The following is a 17,739-nucleotide window of genomic DNA, read 5'->3' as shown; positions in this document are numbered from 1 at the left end:
TGACTCACGTCATATTTGTTTGGGGATATAAAACTGACATGGGGATATAAATTACATGACCCATGTAATTTATTTTTCGGGGTGGTGGGGGGGGGGGGGTATGGAGCGGAAATTGGCATGTCAGGTACATTATAATTTGTCGGGTACAAAAAGCTGGTGGCCATTTTGAAAAAAACAAAATCATTAAAAAGGGCCTCCTTCCTTAAAAAAAATCCAGACAATCAACTGGTATTTTTTATTATTATTATTATTTGGCCCAATACAGTACTTTTTTTTTCCAACATTACCCCTTTATTCATATAGCAGTAATATATTGCCCAATCAAACAGTGTCTGATTACACACCACCTTTTAAAGAATCACAAAGCAGGTCGCTCTACTTGCAACACAGGTGAGAAATTGATATGCACAAACAAAGCAGCTGATATGCCATAGAGCTTGATAAGCACCTTGAAGGACGTGGATGCCATAGAGAGGGTTCAGCGCAGGGCTACCAGATTGATTCCGGGCCTAGCCAGACTCAGCGATGAGGAGCAGCTGAAGGAGACAGGGCTTCATACACGAGAAAGGAGGCGGTTGCGAGGAGATATGATCGAGATGTTTAAGATAATGAAAGGTAGAGATAAAATAAGTGCAGATGAATTATTCAACAGAGTTGACACTGATAGGACCAGGGCCATGGCCTGAGAGTAAAGAAGGAGAGAGTTAAAATGGTAGCAAGGCAGGAGACTTTCACTCAGAGTTTCATTAATGCATGGAATGGTCTCCCTGGAAAGGTAGTGGCAGCAGAAAAAGTAGATACGTTTAAATTAGAATTAGATAGGTACCTGGAGGTTATGGAGATAGAGGGGTATGGGGATGTTGATAAGACTTTTACGTAGTTTGAGCATTGATGGATGATTGTGTACGGAGTGTTGTTGGTGCGGGTCTTGTCAAGGGGGGTTGTGTGTTTGATGCTGTGTGTTTTTAACCAACCCATGCCCCCTCCACGAGGGGCAGAAGAGGAAACAAAAAAAAATACCCCAAAATACAAAAAAAAAACTACAAAAACAAATTATTTCATAAATTAAAAACAATTTTTTTGCATTTTCTTCCTTGAATCTTGTGCTGATGGGTTTGTTTGGTTTTTACGCAGGCATGATGGGCTGAATGGCCTCCACCTGTGTTGGACTTCCTTGTTATTTTCTACACCATCCCTCCCTATTTCATATCCAGGTGCTGCATGACATCATCGCCGGACAACGAAGGCGTTTCGGTGATGACGTGCGCTAAAAGAGCACACTCAGTTTTCACTCCGTTCGTTTGTTTTGTTTTCCCTTTCTTTCTTGTTACTTGTGAAAGTTTTAATAATTTTCAAGGACAGTATATTTGTTGGTCACTTTATGACGAAAATTGAATAATTTTCATAAAACGTCGGTCTGTCTCGTTTGTTTGTTTGTCTGTGAGTGCGATAACTCGTGAATGCTTTCAGCTATGTTCATCAAACTTTACCAGGCGATTTCAAAGGACAAACCTGAAGCTGTCAATGTTTTTTGACTATATATGTCAAAGGTCAAGGTGCCAGTCACCTCATTTGCATCAAATAGATACAACTAAAAGTGTTTGCGCGATGTGTTTTCACACTTGATACAAATGAGTTCGAAAACATCACTTCCAAATTCCGAGCAGATTTGATAATCCGATGGTTATTAAAATGCAAGATTTCTGTAGGGGTTAGGGGACAGATGACCCATTTCCAAAATGGCAGCAATCCGTTGATGTATAACATCATTTCCATGACAACAAAATCACCCATGTTATAAAGTATTGGGTAATTTTTTAGGGACCAAACAAGATAACTCGGAAAGGCTTCAAGTTCAAGGAAATGCTTTGAAACATGTTCAAAGTTCAAGATTACAGTGACGTCATTTGCATGATTTTCGTCATACCTGTCGGGCTACCGCCTGACGTCCTTTTGTTGGATTCGCTAGATATCCCTTATTGTCGGGTTTTCCGTGTGTGTGTGTGTGTGTGTGTGTGTGTGTGTGTGTGTGTGTGTGTGTGTGTGTGTGTGTGTGTGTGTGTGTGTGTGTGTGTCTGCAACGCGAGACTCCACAGCACAAACCAGCAAACCGATTTCGATGAAACTTGGCGACCAGGTGCCATATGGTCTGGGAGTGTACGCGTTTCAGTTTCGTTGCTAAACAACCACCAGTTGCTGTGCAGCGGCCGAAAAACCGCACATTCACGATTTTCAATACTTGTCCTACAGTTTTGAATGTGGAGAAACGAGACTTCGGAATTAAACACTTCGAGATATTTAGAAAATTTCACTCGAGTCGATTTTTGATTTAGGTTTTATTTTTCAAATGGTAGTCCTTTAAAAATAGGGTGTCTTTACCGTCATTTAATGTGTGTATACAGTGTTTGTAAGGAACTACACCGTCGTTCCACCTTCGATCTCTCCTCTATCCAAACGTTATTGACCAAAGTGAAAAGGATCCAAAATAAATGGAATCCCCGGCATTTCTGTCTTTGTGGATTTCTAATAATATGGTATAAATCAAGTAATGTGGAATTTGAAAAACATCTTTAAAAAAAGAATTTCTACACCCCCGTTATTTTATCGTCCGCTACACCGCCAGGTTCATCAAAAACAACCGACCAGGAAGTCTTCTCGCGCTACCCACGGTCTGGTTCGTATTTCCCTGAACATGTGTTCTGTTTATGGTTATATTTTCCTTCTCTCTCTTTCTCTTTTTCTCTCTTTCTCTCTTTCTCTCTTTTTCTCTCTCTCCCTTCACGTTACGTTTTGTTTCGTGTTCTTCTGACGTCCACTCTGTTTGCCGTCATCTGAGGTAATGTCAACAAAAATAATGACACATTTTATTGGATTCGCTATATATGCTAGATATCCCTTATTGTCGGTGTGTGTGTGTGTGTGTGTGTGTGTGTGTGTGTGTGTGTGTGTGTGTGTGTGTGTGTGTGTGTGTGTGTGTGTGTGTGTGTGTGTGTGTGTGTGTGTGTGTGTGTGTGTGTGTGTGTGTGTGTGTGTGTGTGTGCGCGCGCAACGCGAGGCTCCACAGCACGAACCAGCAAACCGATTTCGATGAAACTTTGCCAAGAGGTGTAATGTATACTGGGGATGTGCACGTTTGAATCTCATTGCCTAGCAACCACCCGTTGCTGTGCAGCGGCCGAAAAACCGCGTACAGTATTTTCAATACTTGTCCTTCAGTTTTCAATGTAGAGAAGCGAGACTTCGGAATTAAACACTTCGAGATATTGAGAAAATTTTACTCGAGCCGATTTTTGATTGAGGTTTTATTTTTCAAATAGTAGTCCTTCAAAAATCGGCTGTCTATTTACCGTCATTTTTTTATGAGGGGCTTAGGAAAGTGGGCGGAGCTTAGGGAAAGTGGGAGGAGCGTAGGAAAGTGGGCGTGGCTTGAGGAAAGTGGGCGTGGCTTATGAAAATATTGTGTGCCTCAGGAGGTGTGGTCAAACAAGAGCATTGAGAGAAGTTTATCGGGTTTTCCGTGTGTGTGTGTGTGTGTGTGTGTGTGTGTGTGTGTGTGTGTGAGTGTGTGTGTGTGTGTGTGTGTGTGTGTGTGTGTGTGTGTGTGTGTGTGTGTGTGTGTGTGTGTGTGTGTGTGTGTGTGTGTGTGTGTGTGTGTGTCTGCAACGCGAGGCTCCACAGCACAAACCAGCAAACCGATTATTTTTCAAATGGTAGTTGTTCAAAAATAGGGTGTCTAATTTACCGTCATTTTTATGAGGAGTGCCAGTTGGCAAATACGCAATAGGAAAAATCTTGCCAGGTAGAGGAACAATTGTATGTGAACCAATACTTCTTGGCAATGAATCTTCGTCGGTGGATCGGTCAGAATGAAAAGCATCGTATCCAGCGCTTTGATCCTAGCGAATTCCTCGTCGCCTCCCTTCTTGTTTGCTTCTTTGTTTGTTTGTTCGGGAGATATCTCAGCCATCCTTTGAGCTAGGAAACTGAAATTTGAACACAATAGTGAACATGTGCTTTGGCAAAAAAGGTATTAAAAAAATTAATCACAAACAAATCATTGATAAATTTTTAATTATTATCGATTTATTAATTACTTATTTATTTTCTTTCTCATCTGGGCAATATCTCAGGCACCTTTTTTGCTTGGAAGCTGATATTTGGACATGACAGTGACCAAGTGATTTGGCTATAAAAAGGTATTTTTGATTTATTGATTAATCAATTCATCGATTTTTTTTTTTTCATTTTTCGATGAATTACTTAATTTTCAAAAAGTTACAGATTCGGATGAAACATTGGTGCTTTTGGTATGCTATTAACCAATTGGTTAAGAAATTAATTATTTTACAATTATTATTTCTTTATTTTAATTACACAACTAATCAATTAATCAATCAATTATTCGACACAGCTCCCTCCCAATTCTGTCTCGATGTGCTGCACGCCGCGTAAATAACAATTGCACACATTTACTTCAGAAGTATGTACATTTGTACACATAAACTATGTGGCATTTGTACACATTCAACTCAGAAGTGCACCGCTCCCTTCCACTTCCCGTCTCCATGTGCTGCCCAGTGGCATCGCTGGGTGTCGTTGGCACCCTGGCATTGTCGCAGCTGGAGGATTTGTTATTTATTTATTTGGCATGCGGACGGTGTATTTTGAATATACCTCCACTTGTTTCAATAATGTATTCACACAATTTTTAAAGAATGAAAGTTAATTTTTACTTATTTAGTCTTAAAACCTGTCGGCCAAAACACTACACCATCTATTTATTTTGTAAGCAAAAATGGTAGAATTTCCCTCTTCCCCTCTGCACTGTGTTCCCCATACATGAGGACCGAGGGGTGGTGAACTGATGTGACATGGTACTTCACGGAGGGGAGAAGACACGTGACCTCAAAAAACTTCTCACGTGCATATGTAAAAATCTGTATCATAAGAGCCGTGTCTGTTTGTCTGTTGTGCTATAATTTGACAACAAATTTCAATGAAGCCAATGACGGTGGATTCAGGGAACTCCCAGGAAGGTTTCTGATGCAAAAAAAAAAAAAGGAAGGAAGGTTTGTGTGTGGGTAAATGGGCACATGTGGCGAAACTACGAACGCCAGCTTGTGACGCTTGTTATCCCCGCACGGAGGGCAGGATCTCCCAGAGATCCTCTTTTGTTCTTGCCCCGTAGATTAAACATCGCAGCAAAGATTAGTATTCCCCATCAGCAAAGCGATGGGTCTTGCATGCTCGTGGTAATGATAGTGTTAGTGCAGATAAATGACAGTAAAGATTTGCTCAATGATTTTTATTTTCCTGGATCGAATTTGAGACTCAGTAGGGCGGGGGGGGGAGGGCAGTTGAAGTCGAATGACTGTACTTTTTTTAGGATATTATAGGCCTCATGTGGAGTAGAATCGGGGTGGGGGAGATGGAGGTTTTGGGAAATGGGGTCGGGGTTAGTTGTGGTTGTTGTCTTGAGAAGAGTGGGGGCGTAGCACGTGAATCCCCCTGAGCGCTTGGTACTTGTTTTATGCCTTTTTCACACATTTCTATAACACAGCTGTTGCGAGATTGTTAAATTGCACAGCGGTTCATGTCAAGTGATGACGTGTACCTTTCTGATTGAACATATTCAGAATTCAGTTTTTCACAACCTATGGCCAGCAGATAAATAACACTCAACAGTTTATTTTACTCGCAACCCGACTGTCAAATATGTTGTAAAATGAAGCTTGTGTCCTTTATTTAACTCGATGTGAAACAGTAAGAAATAAGGCCCAGATATGGGAGGGGTGGGAGGGACTGTCTCCCCATGAGCCTTAGTATTATGAATAATTGCTTCCACTTTCAGTGCAACAACAAAAGGCAGAACTGCATATATAATCACAGCTCTGAATTTTTCCAATATTGAATGAATGTGTCATGCAGAAGATGCATCATTTATAACCTGACTTGGTATGACTATTGTTAGTGGTAGTTCTGGTGACGATGCATGGTCTTGGTTATACAATGAATTTTTTATCACTCAACAAAGCATCTTCAAGAAACACGAATGTAAATAAAGTTTGTGAGGTTTTCTCTCCATAAGATATAATAATATAATTATTGATGGTGGACCATTTGAGCCCTGCAGAAACATGAGGCGGGATGGGAAACAAGCACAGAAAGAGCAGAGGATACAATACCAGAAAGGAGGTGGTAGAAGACAGAGAGACCACTGATCTGTCTGCGATGGTGATATGATAAGCCCATAGACTCAGCTTCATTGCAGGAGATTCCAATAATCTTGAAGGCCTTCATTTCCAGGCATCAAGCTGAGCAAGATGTGAGGCAGGAGAGCCAGCCCAGAGGGGAGAGCAGTGTTCCATCAAGCTGCATATGAAAGCCTTGTAGGGTGGAAAGGAGTTCAAGTGTGCCAAGGAAGGACTTTGTGCGACAGAGGATGCTCAGTCTGCGGCTGCTTTGGAGAGCATTTTAGTGGTTTCAGTGATTCGGTTCTGCTCGATGGGTCCTTTCAACCTGCCATTGCAAGCACGAAATGTGTAATTCAAATCGCCTTTTAAATATAATTTCAGCATTTAGATGAAAGAGTAGCAATTTTAAAATGTTGAACTATTTTTTTCATTTTCAGGAGTGATTGAGGCAGCTGGCAGTTACCCAAACACCACCTAAATAATGGTATGTGTCAGAAGAATGTGTTGCAGGCTTGAAACAAGATCGCCCGCAGGGCAGGTATTCTACTTGTACAGGAAATACGAGAAATATCCTTGGATGAGAGGTGTCTATATCGTACCATTTCCTGGTAGGACAAGCGAGTAGCGGCAGTGGATATATAACACACGCGCACATACACGGATGCTAATCCTTTTTCCAATAAATGCAAAAATCTCCAATAAATTATCTTGCAGCAACGTCCCAAACAAAGAAATATATTTATAATGGCCCTCACAGTCTATAGAGCCCACACTCCCACCCCTCCCCACCAATATAATAAGTAATTTGATGAGCTAAGTTCGGATAAGTCTTCATTCTGAACAAAAACTAGAGAAAATGAATATGCACAACTTGGCCGCCTGACTTCCTTAGCTCACGGTTGTTGGTGTTCTTTTGTTTGTTGCAGGTCAATTCTGCCAATTATACAAGTTTTTTTTTTTTTTTTTTTTTTTTTTTTTTGTATACCTTGGTCGAGGCTCGTATGAGAGCTAACACACAACTCACAGCAAGGAGGCATGAGACAAGAGGGGTGGGAGTGGAAGGGACAAAACATTGGGGAACAGACACAGGTGAACTGTGGAAGGGAGAGGGAAGGGGATGGGACGGGGAACATGGCGAGGAGAAGATGGACATTACAGGGACTTTCAGGAAGGAAAGCAGGAGAATTGAAGGAAGTGGGCTTGGGTGGATTATCGGGGTAGAAAAGATCGAGGATTTGGATGGGGGAAGATAAGAGGTGGTGGTGAACAGCTGTTTTGAAAGCCTGGAGGGAAGAATGGGAAAGAATAGAGTGAGGAAGTTTATTCCAAAGGCGGGAAAAAAGAGGAATGAAAGAGTGAAGATGAGCAGTGATTCGTGATTTTGGTAGTTTTACCAGAAGGGGGTTGTTGGCGGACCTTGAGCGCCCTGTGGAAATGTGGTGGGGACAAATCGCAGAGAGAGCAGGGGGGCAAGGCTGGAGAGGAGTCGGTAGAAGACAGAAAGACCACCGACCAACCTGCGGTGATTGAGTGAGAGGCCCAAAGACTCAGCTTCATTGCGGGAGATGCCAATGATCTTAAAGCCCTGGTTTCGACAGCGTGAAGTCGAGAAAGGTGGGAGGCAGGAGCACCAGCCCAGAGGGGAGAGCAGTACTCCATCAGGCTACGGACAAAAGCTTTGTAAGTAGTCAGGAGCTCAAGAGGGCCGAGGAAGGACTTTGCACGACGGAGGATTCCCAGTCGGCGACTGGCTTTTGAGGCAAGGTTGGAAATGTGACTTTCCCAGGAAAGGTCATGGCAGATAGTGAGACCCAGAAGCTTGAAAGAAAAGACTTCTTCCAGAGGATTGTTGAGAAAGTGGATGGGGGGGTTTTGTAAATGGTCCTTTCGAAGAGACATAGTGAGAGTGTGAGATTTGTGTGGATTGAAAGACATGTTCCACGTGTTGGACCAGTTTGTGATTTTATCCAGATCTGCAGTGAGCGAAGAAGCTGCTGCTTGCCGGTCTGAGGGATGACAGATGGTACGGCAGAGGGTGGAGTCGTCGGCAAAGAGAAATAGAGGATTTTCCAGAGAGTCCGAGAGATCATTGATGAAAACCAGAAAAAGAACAGGGCCCAGAACGCTACCTTGAGGAACTCCAGCCTGCACAGGAAGAGGGGATGAAAGAACTCCGTTTAGGGCCACACGTTGACTGCGACAGGAGAGGAAGTCTGCGAGCCATGAGTGGAGATGGCCTTGAATACCATGGGAAGAGAGTTTGGTGAGTAGGGCAGGGTGCCAGACTGTGTCAAAAGCACATGATATGTCCAGGGATACGGCTCGGATTTCCTGTCTGGCATTGAGGACCTCCATCCATTGATGGGAGAGCAGTAGCAGCATATCCAGGGTAGAGTGACCTGGTCTGAAACCAAATTGATGATTGGAAATCAAGCCATTGGAGAAGAGGAAGGATTTCATGTCTGAAGCAATGATGGATTCCATAACCTTGCTGATGATTGGGAGAAGGCTGATTGGTCTGTAGTTACAGGGATCTGTTTTTGCACCTTTTTTATGCAGGGCAGTGATGTTAGCAGATTTCCAAGCAGATGGCAGATGACCTTGGGAAAATGAGAGGGTGAATAGAACAGAGAGAGGGTAAGCAAGAGCAGAAGAGCAGGCTTTGAGGACACGTGGGCTGATGCCGTCTGGACCGGTTGCAGAATCTGACTCGAGGTTTGAAAGCAAGCTCTCCACCTTGTCAGGAGAAAAGGATACAGAGTCCAGGGACAGTTGGGTGCGACTGGGTAAAGTGGGTAGAGATAGTGATGGGTTTGGGACACAAGATTTAGCTGCAAACACCGAGTTTAGACATTCAGCTTTATCACGTGTGGAATCAGCAGTGCGGCCATTTGAGGTAAGGGAGGGGATGGAGGGGGAACATACACCAGAAACAGATTTGATTAAACGCCACCAGGATTTTGAGGAGGGAGAGAGGTTTGAGAGTTCAGACTTGAGATGAGAAAGATGTTGTTTTCTGGCTCTCCTGAGGGTAGATACACACTTTGAGAGTGTTTTTGTTTTTTTTTGTTTTTTGAGAAGTTTTTGAGAAAATAATAATAATATGATTGTTTAAAGTTATCAGTGTCATGATAACAAGTGCAATGTATCCTTGGAGAATTAAAATTTCATTATAATATTATATTTTTTTTAATTTATTTTTTGTACCGGGAATAAGTATCCAAATAAAAGAATGATGTTTTACAGTTACTGTCACTGATCAGCACTGGCTGTGAAAGAAGTGAATCACAAATACAATTTCATATGTTACCTGGTCTGGTGACAGGGCCCTCAAAATTAAGCGAAATAGTGAGCAGAAATAAATATAAACTTTTTTTTTGTATACCTTGTCGAGGCTCGTGTGAGAGCTAACACACAACGCACAGCAAGGGGGGCATGAGACAAGAGGGGCGGGAGTGGGAAAGACAAAACAGTGGGGAACAGAGACATTAGATCTGTGAAAGAGAGAGGGATGGGGCGGGAAACATGGGGAATACAGGATGGACATTACAGGGACTTTCCGGACGGAAAGCTGGGAATTTGAAGGAGGTGGGCTTGGATGGATTATCAGGGGGTAGAAAAGATCGAGGATTTGGATGGGGGATGTGTTGGGGACCTGAGTATGTGCCTTTTCAAGGTTTGAAAAGTGGTGGTGAACAGCTGCTTTGAAGGCCTGGAGTGAAGAATGGGAATGAATAGAGTGAGGGAGTTTATTCCAAAGGCGGGAAAAAAGAGCAATGAAAGATTGAAGGTGAGCAATGATTCGAGATTTTGGGAGTTTTACCAGAAGGGGGTTGTTGGCGGACCATGAGCGCCCTGTGGAAATGTGGTGGGAACAAATTGCAGAGAGAGCAGGGAGGGGGGGGGCGAGGCTGAAGAGGAGATGGTAGAAGACAGAAAGACCACCGACCAGCCTGCGGTGATCGAGTGAGAGTCCTAAGGACTCAGCCTCATTGCGGGATATGCCGATGATCCGAAATGCCTTGATTTCCACAGCGTGAAGATGAGAAAGGTGAGAGGCAGGAGCACCAGCCCAGAGGGGAGAACATTTCTCCATCAGGCTGCAGAGAAAAGCTTTGTAAGTGGGCAGGAACTCAGGTGGGCCAAGGAAGGACTTTGCACGATGGAGGATTCCCAGTCGGTGACTGGCTTTGGAGGCGAGGTTTGAAATGTGGCTTTCCCAGGAAAGGTCATGGCAGATAGTGAGACTCAGAAGGTTGAAAGAAAGGACTTCTTCCAGAAGATTGTTGAGAAAGTGGATAGGGGGGGTTTCTAAACGTTCCTTTCGGAGAGACATAGTGAGAGTGTGAGATTTGTCCGGATTGAAAGACATGTTCCATGTGTTGGACCAGTTTGTGATTTTATCCAGATCTACAGTGAGCGAAGAAGCAGCTACTTGCTGGTCTGATGGATGACCGATGATACGGCAGAGGGTAGAGTCATCAGCAAAGAGAAAAAGAGGATTTTCCAGAGCGTCAGAGAGATCATTGATGAAAACCACAAAAAAACAGGGCGCAGAACGCTACCTTGAGGAACTCCAGCCTGGACAGAAAGAGGTGATGAAAGAATTCCATTTAGGGCCACACGTTGACTGCGACGGGAGAAGAAGTCTGCGAGCCATGAGTGGAGATGGCCTCGATTTCCATAGGAAGCAAGTTTGTTGAGCAGGGCAGGGTGCCAGACCGTGTCAAAAGCATGTGATATGTCCAGGGATATGGCTTGGATTTCATGTCTGGCATTGAGGACCTCCATCCATTGTTGGGAGAGTGGAAGCAGCATATCCAGGGTAAAGTGACCTGGGCTGAAACTAAATTGATGATCGGAAATCAAGCCATTGGAGAAGAGGAAGGATTTAATGTCTGAAGCGATGATGGATTCCATAACTTTGCTGGTAATTGGGAGAAGGCTGATTGGTCTGTAGTTGCAGGGATCTGTTTTTGCACCTTTTTATGCAGGGCAGTGATGTTTGCTGATTTCCAAGCAGATGGCAGATGACCTGTCAGCAATTGAGAGGGTGAGCAAGAGCAGAAGAGCAGGTTTTTAGGACATGTGGGCTGATGCCCTCTGGACCGGTTGCAGAATCTGAGTCGAGGTTTGATAGCAAGCTCTCCACCTTGTCAGGAGAAAAGGACACAGAGTCCAGAAACAGCTGGGTGTGACTGGGTAAGGCGGGCAGAGAAAGCAATGGTTTTTGGACACAAGATTTAGCTGCAAACACAGAGTTTAGGCATTCAGTTTTTTCATGTGCGGTATCTGCAGTGCGGCCATTTGATGTAAGGGAGGGTATGGAGAGGAAACACACACCAGAAACAGATTTGATTAGATGCCACCAGGATTTTGAGGAGGGAGAGAGGTTTGAAAGTTCAGACTTGAACTTAGAAAGTTTTTGTTTTCTGGCTCTCTACTTTCTACTTTCTGGCTCTACTTTTCTGGCTCTTTGAAAGATACTTATTCCTGGTACAAAAGGGTAGATACACACTTATTCTGAGCTTTATGGAAGGAACTGAGATACCCTCAGTTGGGTTTGCTTTCCATGAGGCAAAGGCAAGTTGTTTCAGGACAACTGCCTCGCCACAAGCTTCAGTGTACCATGAGAGGGAGGAAGGGTAGGACAACTGAAGACGAGAGGCGATAAATCAGTGCATGAAGGAGAGCAAGTTTCTTTGAAAGAATTTCCAGGATGAGTTGATATTGGAGAAAGTGGTGATAGGAGACCAGTCTATAAGTTTGATGGCTGCTTGGAGACCCTGCCAGTCGGCTTCAGTGAAATGCCACACTCGATGGCGGTGAGGTGGTTCTCTGATAATAGCCAGAGAGATGTCCACTTTGACAAGGACGTGGTCAGAAGAACCGATTGGAGCGGAGAAGAGCAGCAGATATTGTCAGGGAAATTTGTCAAAATCAGATCCAGAAGAGATGGAGTACCATTGGTTGAGATCCGGGTCGGGAAGTTGACCGATTGAGTCAGTTCCAATGAGTCACAGAAGTCCTTTGCTGAAGTTCCATGACAGGTGAGAGAGGTACCAACACCTAGCCAATTGGCGTGATGACAAGTGAAGTTGCCACATAAGAGGAACAGAGAATTTTAATGAGAAGATAGAAGTTGGTCCATGTTTTCGGATAGTGAGCTGTAGATGGAGTCATCACTGTTAGGTGGACGGTACAGTACGCATATAAACATGAGGTGGGAGTGCAGGATAAGCTGTAGCCAGAGGTATTCCTGGGGGTGTGGGGGAGTGAGGGCAGTGCATGGAGAGTGAGGAATAGAGTCTTTGATGAAGAGAGCAACTCCTCCACCAGGACGAGGCTCAGGTCTGTCATACCGGAGGAGGGAGTAACCGGGGAGAGGTACTTGGGAGTCAGACACATCCTGGGGGAGGAAAGTTTCTGTTGGGCAGATTATGTCTGACTTGTCAGTGGCAGCCTGTATGGAAAGATCTAAAAGGTTTGAGCGAAGGCCCTGCGTATTTGTGGTCCACACTGTTAATGAAGAGGGAGGGGAAGAGGCTTTGAGTGCAGGGGATGGGAGGAGAGGGGGAGGGTAGGACAAGGGATGAGGGAGGGGGAGCTAAGGAGGGTTATTGAAAGAGTGTGGGGGATTGCAGAATAGCTAGGGGGTGGATGAAGAGGAGAAAAGGCTTTGTGGTGCTGGGGAAGAGGGGACAAAAGAGGGGGAAGAACGCAGTTGAGGATTTGAGGAGATGGAGGTGAGAGGGCAGTGGAAGGAGGCAGCTTTGTGGATGAGAGGGGGGGCAACATTGAGAAGGTTGAGTGACGGGGGTGATTGGTGGGAGAAAGGTGAGGGGGGAGTATTTGAGAGAGGTGAGAGGGAGGCTTGGAGGGAGAAGAGTGTGATGGTTGCTTTTAGAGTGAGGGGTGAGAGGGGTGAGTTGACACTGAAATTGGAAAAAAAAGAATGTTTGATGGGAAGTGAACATTCATAGCAAACTGGGTTTTTTTTTAAGTTTTAGGTCAGAGATGCGATTAAACACGTTTCTTGATGGATGCAATGAAGGCAAATTCAGAGAATGGAGAGAAGAAACGCTGTAACAGTTGGATTTTTTAGGCAAGGTATGAAGGAAAGGTCGAATTGAGAGCAGTCTGTTTAAATAGTAGAAGAGTAGTGAATTATGATACAGTAAAGAGTACCACATGTGTGAAAGAGGAAGATGAAGCATTATAAGAGATCGTTTTTATTATCATCATTATTATTAATATTATTTTTATTATTATTGTTTGAGAGAGTTTTCATCAGATTAGATAATGGAAGTGTTGAAGAAAACATTGTGAAGTGAATGTTGAAATTGGATCGATAAATGCAGGGGGTCTAAACAGATCACGTGGTTATTGGAGAAGCACTTGGCTCTGGGAGGTGTATCGTCAAAAGTGAAATTATTTATTTTAAATAAGGATTGCGTAACATTTGGAAAAGGGAAGGTTGAAGTGAAATTGTGGAAGTGTGTGGTGAATTTGGATGGTAAACGCAGTGTGAAGCTGCTGGGTCGATGAAAAGTACCAGGAAGAGGGGGGTGACAGACAGACAGACAGACATGGTTACAGGAGATGTAGAGATCGAAAGGATACAAACAAAAAATGAAATGAGAAAAATGTTATTATTCTTAAAAATGACTCCAGATTCATTCATCCCTCAATATGACCTGAATAATAGACCATAACTATTTAAACAACCAATGATAAGCCGTGTTCAAAAATTCTTTGTGGTTACCAGCTATGACAATTTTTACCTCAAATAATGCTCTACCTCGACATTTCTTTGTTTGCGTCATCGTGAAGGCACAGGCGCTTCAGAATAAGGATTAGCGGTGGAATCGTTCTTCACATTGTCTGGTGTTGGTTTAGTGGTTGGGGTGGTGGCCTGGGATCCTCAAGGTCCTGAGTTCGAGCCCTGCTCTCCACTGAATTAACATCAGGGAGGTTGACTCAGCCTGTCATCCTTCTGAGGTTGGTGGAATGAGCACCAGTGTACTGATAATTATCCCTGCATGTCGAAACTGATGAAAGGGTTGGTGTCAGGAAGGGCATCCGGCCGTAAAAACATTGCCACAAGAAAAGGGTACCATGATTGGAGCCTGTAAAAAGCGAACATCTGCTCATAGTGGGGCAACTTAGCTAAATATAGCATAACAAATGTGCATTTTGTGAGGAAACCACTAAAGTTGGCACACTAGTACCCTATCATATTATGAACAGATTTGGATATTGGGCCATCTCAAATTCAGCCGCTGCTGGCTGTGGCAGCCATTTTCCACTGCCATCAAAATTTTGAGATGGCCCAATATCGAAATCTGTTCATAATATGATAGGGTACTAGTGTGCCAACTTTGGTGGTTTCCTCACAAAATGCACAATTGTTATGCTAAGTTGCCCCACTATCAGGGAAAATGGTTTTCAAATGGTGTGTGTGGTGGAATTGATCTTCGCTTGCTTTTTATCCATGAGACATATTAACTTCAACTTTAGAGTTGGACAATTTTGAGTTGTATTCCTCTGCTACTTTAGGTCATTCAGTCAACCAATTTTTTTTAAAACTTAAAAAAAACCCGAGATACATGGACGTGTCTCCGATCGTTTTATGACTTGATTCCTCCAGAAAATTCAATCTGCCCATGGCCGTCTATTTTCACTCGGTCAGTCCATACAATGCGTTCATTCAGTATTCACATTTAACTCACCCACAACCTCTACTTCATATGTTTGGTCGATAACTGGTATAAATGTAAATAGGAACTTTTATTGTGGTGATTACATTGCAGTTTGGGACATAGCAATTTCCCTTCGCACGTCTTCAGAAAGAAAGTATTGGCACCGGTTAGTCAGCTCATATTGTAAACATCAGGGAACAAAGATGGCGGATCTGACCCTTCCATTTGAGGAGAAACTACCTCATGACTCTCTGGAAAATCCTCTTTATCTCTATGCTAATGACTCCACCCTCTGCCATACCATCTGTCATCCCTCAGACTGGCAAGCAGCAGCTTCTTCACTCACTGCAGATCTGGATAAAATCACAAACTGGTCCAACACGTGGAGCATGTCTTTCAATCCAGACAAATCTCACACTCTCACTTTGACTCTCCGAAAGGACCATTGGGAACCCCCCCTCCCCCATCTACTTTCTCAACAATCCTCTGGAAGAAGTCCTTTCTTTCAACCTTCTGGGTCTCACTATCTGCCATAATCTTTACTGGGAAAGACACATTTCAAACCTGGCCTCCAAAGCCAGTCGTCGACTGGGAATCCTCCATCATGCAAAGTCCTTCCTTGGCCCACCTGAGCTCCTGACCACATACAAAGCTTTTGTCTGCAGCCTGATGGAGTACTGCTCTCCCCCGCTGGGCTGGTGCCTCCCACTTTTCTCGGCTTCACGCTGCGGAAACCAAGTCATTTCGGATCATTGATATCTCCTGAGATGAGGCTGAGTCTTTGGGCCTCTCACTCTCCCACCACAGGCAGGTATGTGGTCTTTCTGTCTTCTACCCTCTCCTCTCTGGTCTCCCCCCCCACCTGCTCTGTCTGCAATATGTCCCCACCATATTTCTGCACGGCACTCAAGGTCCTTCAACAACCCCCTTCTGGTAAAACTACCAAAATCACAAATCACTGCTCACCTTCACTCTTTCATTCCTCTTTTTCCCTGCCTTTGGAATAAACTCCCTCACTCTGTTCAATCCCATTTTTCCCTCCAGGCCTTCGAAACAGCTGTTCACCACTACCTCTTATCGTCTCCCTTCCAAATCCTCGATCTTTTCCACCCCCATTAATCCACTCCAAACCCACCTCCTTCAAATTCCCTGCTTTCCTTCCTGAAAGTCCCTGTAATATCCATTTTGTATTTATTAATATCAAACAAAAATTTATATCTAAATTTATATCGAACGAAGAGTTCGTTCTGTCGATAACATGTATATGTGGGACAAAGTATCAAAATCAATGATCTTACTCTCAACCCCACCGTGTTTGTAAATTGTGTCGACTATGTCACCTCCTACATCACCCCACATTGGAGGTCATCACATTTGTTCACATTGCATTGTGGGTCTATTTGCCAAAATAAAAGGTAAACTTTTTTTTTCATTTCACACAAGGATACACTCAAGGAAAATGGATGTAGGTCGAGGCCATTCAGCCCCTCATGCCTGCATCACATCAGCACCGCACAAATTCATCAACATTAGTTAAAAAAGTAGAAAATGAAAATAATTTTTTTAAGTGTTATTTATTATTATTATTTACATCTCACTCGCCAAAAACATGGACCAACTTCTATCCTCTCATCCCAAATCTCTCTTTCTCGTGTGTGGTGACTTCAACTATCATCATGCCAGTTGGCTGGATGTGGGTACCTCTCTCACCTGCAACGGCACTTCAGCAAAAGACTTCTGTGACTCATTGGGACTGACACAATCGGTCAACTTCCTGAACAGCATCTCAACCAACGGTACTCCATCTCTTCTGGATCTGATTTTGACAAATTTCCCTGAAAATATCTGCTGTTATTTATCCGCTCCAATCAATTCATCTGACCACATGCTTGTCAAAGTCGACATCTCTGGCTGTTAACAGAGAACCACCTCAACATCGTGGAGTCTTTCATTTCAATCCGGCTGACTGGAAGGGACTTCAATCATCCTTCAAACTTCTAGAATGGTCTCCCATGTATGCTTCCTCTGATATCAACTCGTCCTGGGAATTCTTTGAAAGAAACTTGCCTCCGTCATTCACAGATTTATCCCATCTCGTCTTCAGTTGTCCTACCCGTCCTTCCGCCCATGGTACATTGAAGCTTGTGGTGAGGCAGTTGTCCTGAAACAACTTGCCTTTGCCTCAAGGAAGGCTAATCCAACTGAAGACAATCTCAGCTCCTTCCATAAAGCTTGGAAGAAGTGTGTGTCCACCCAGGAGAGCCAGAAAACAACATCTTTCTAATCTCAAGTCTGAACTCTCAAACCTGTGTCCCTACTCCAAATCCTGATGGCGTCTTCTGTTGTATGTCCCCCCTCCATCCCATCCCTTACCTCAAATGGCCGCACAGCTGACATTGCACGTGAAAAGGCCAAATGCCGAAATTTCGTGTTTACTTCAAAATCTTGTGTCCCAAACCCATTACCTTCTGTAGCACATTACCAGTCGCACACAGCTGTTTCTGGACTCTGTGTCCTTTACTCGAGACAAGGTGGACAGCTTGCTGTCAAACCTTGACTCAGATTCTGCAACTGGTCCAGACGGCATCAGCCCATGTGTCCTAAAATCCTGCTCTGCTGCTCTTGCTCACCCTCTCTCTGTTCTATTCACCCTCTTATTTGCTAAAGATCATCTGCCATCTGCTTGGAAAGCGGCAAACATTACCACTCTGCATAAAAAAGGTGCGAAAATTAGATCACTGCAACTACAGACCAATCAGCCTTCTCCCAATCATCAGCAACGTTATGGAATCCATCATCACTTCTGACATCAAATCCATCCTCTTCTCCATTGGCTTGATTTC

At 43.8% G+C, this 17,739-nt stretch overlaps 1 long non-coding RNA gene across 1 annotated transcript in view; it reads left to right on the top strand.

The window, feature by feature from the left end:
• Window positions 1-2,552: 2,552 nt before the first annotated feature.
• The window catches only part of LOC147035185 (uncharacterized), a 45,382-nt gene continuing 30,195 nt past the window's right edge, over window positions 2,553-17,739 (top strand). Inside the window, exon 1 of the long non-coding RNA XR_015061625.1 lies at window positions 2,553-2,674. This is a non-coding gene — a long non-coding RNA (uncharacterized LOC147035185). The remainder of the gene's footprint in view (window positions 2,675-17,739) is intronic.

This window comes from Eptatretus burgeri, chromosome 1, assembly GCF_056783735.1.
Source record: "Eptatretus burgeri isolate ZD-2024b chromosome 1, Ebu_testis_v1, whole genome shotgun sequence".
Classification (NCBI taxonomy): domain Eukaryota; kingdom Metazoa; phylum Chordata; class Myxini; order Myxiniformes; family Myxinidae; genus Eptatretus; species Eptatretus burgeri.
The sequence above is the reverse complement of the archived record's forward strand: the minus strand, read 5'-3'. Positions and strand labels throughout refer to the sequence as shown.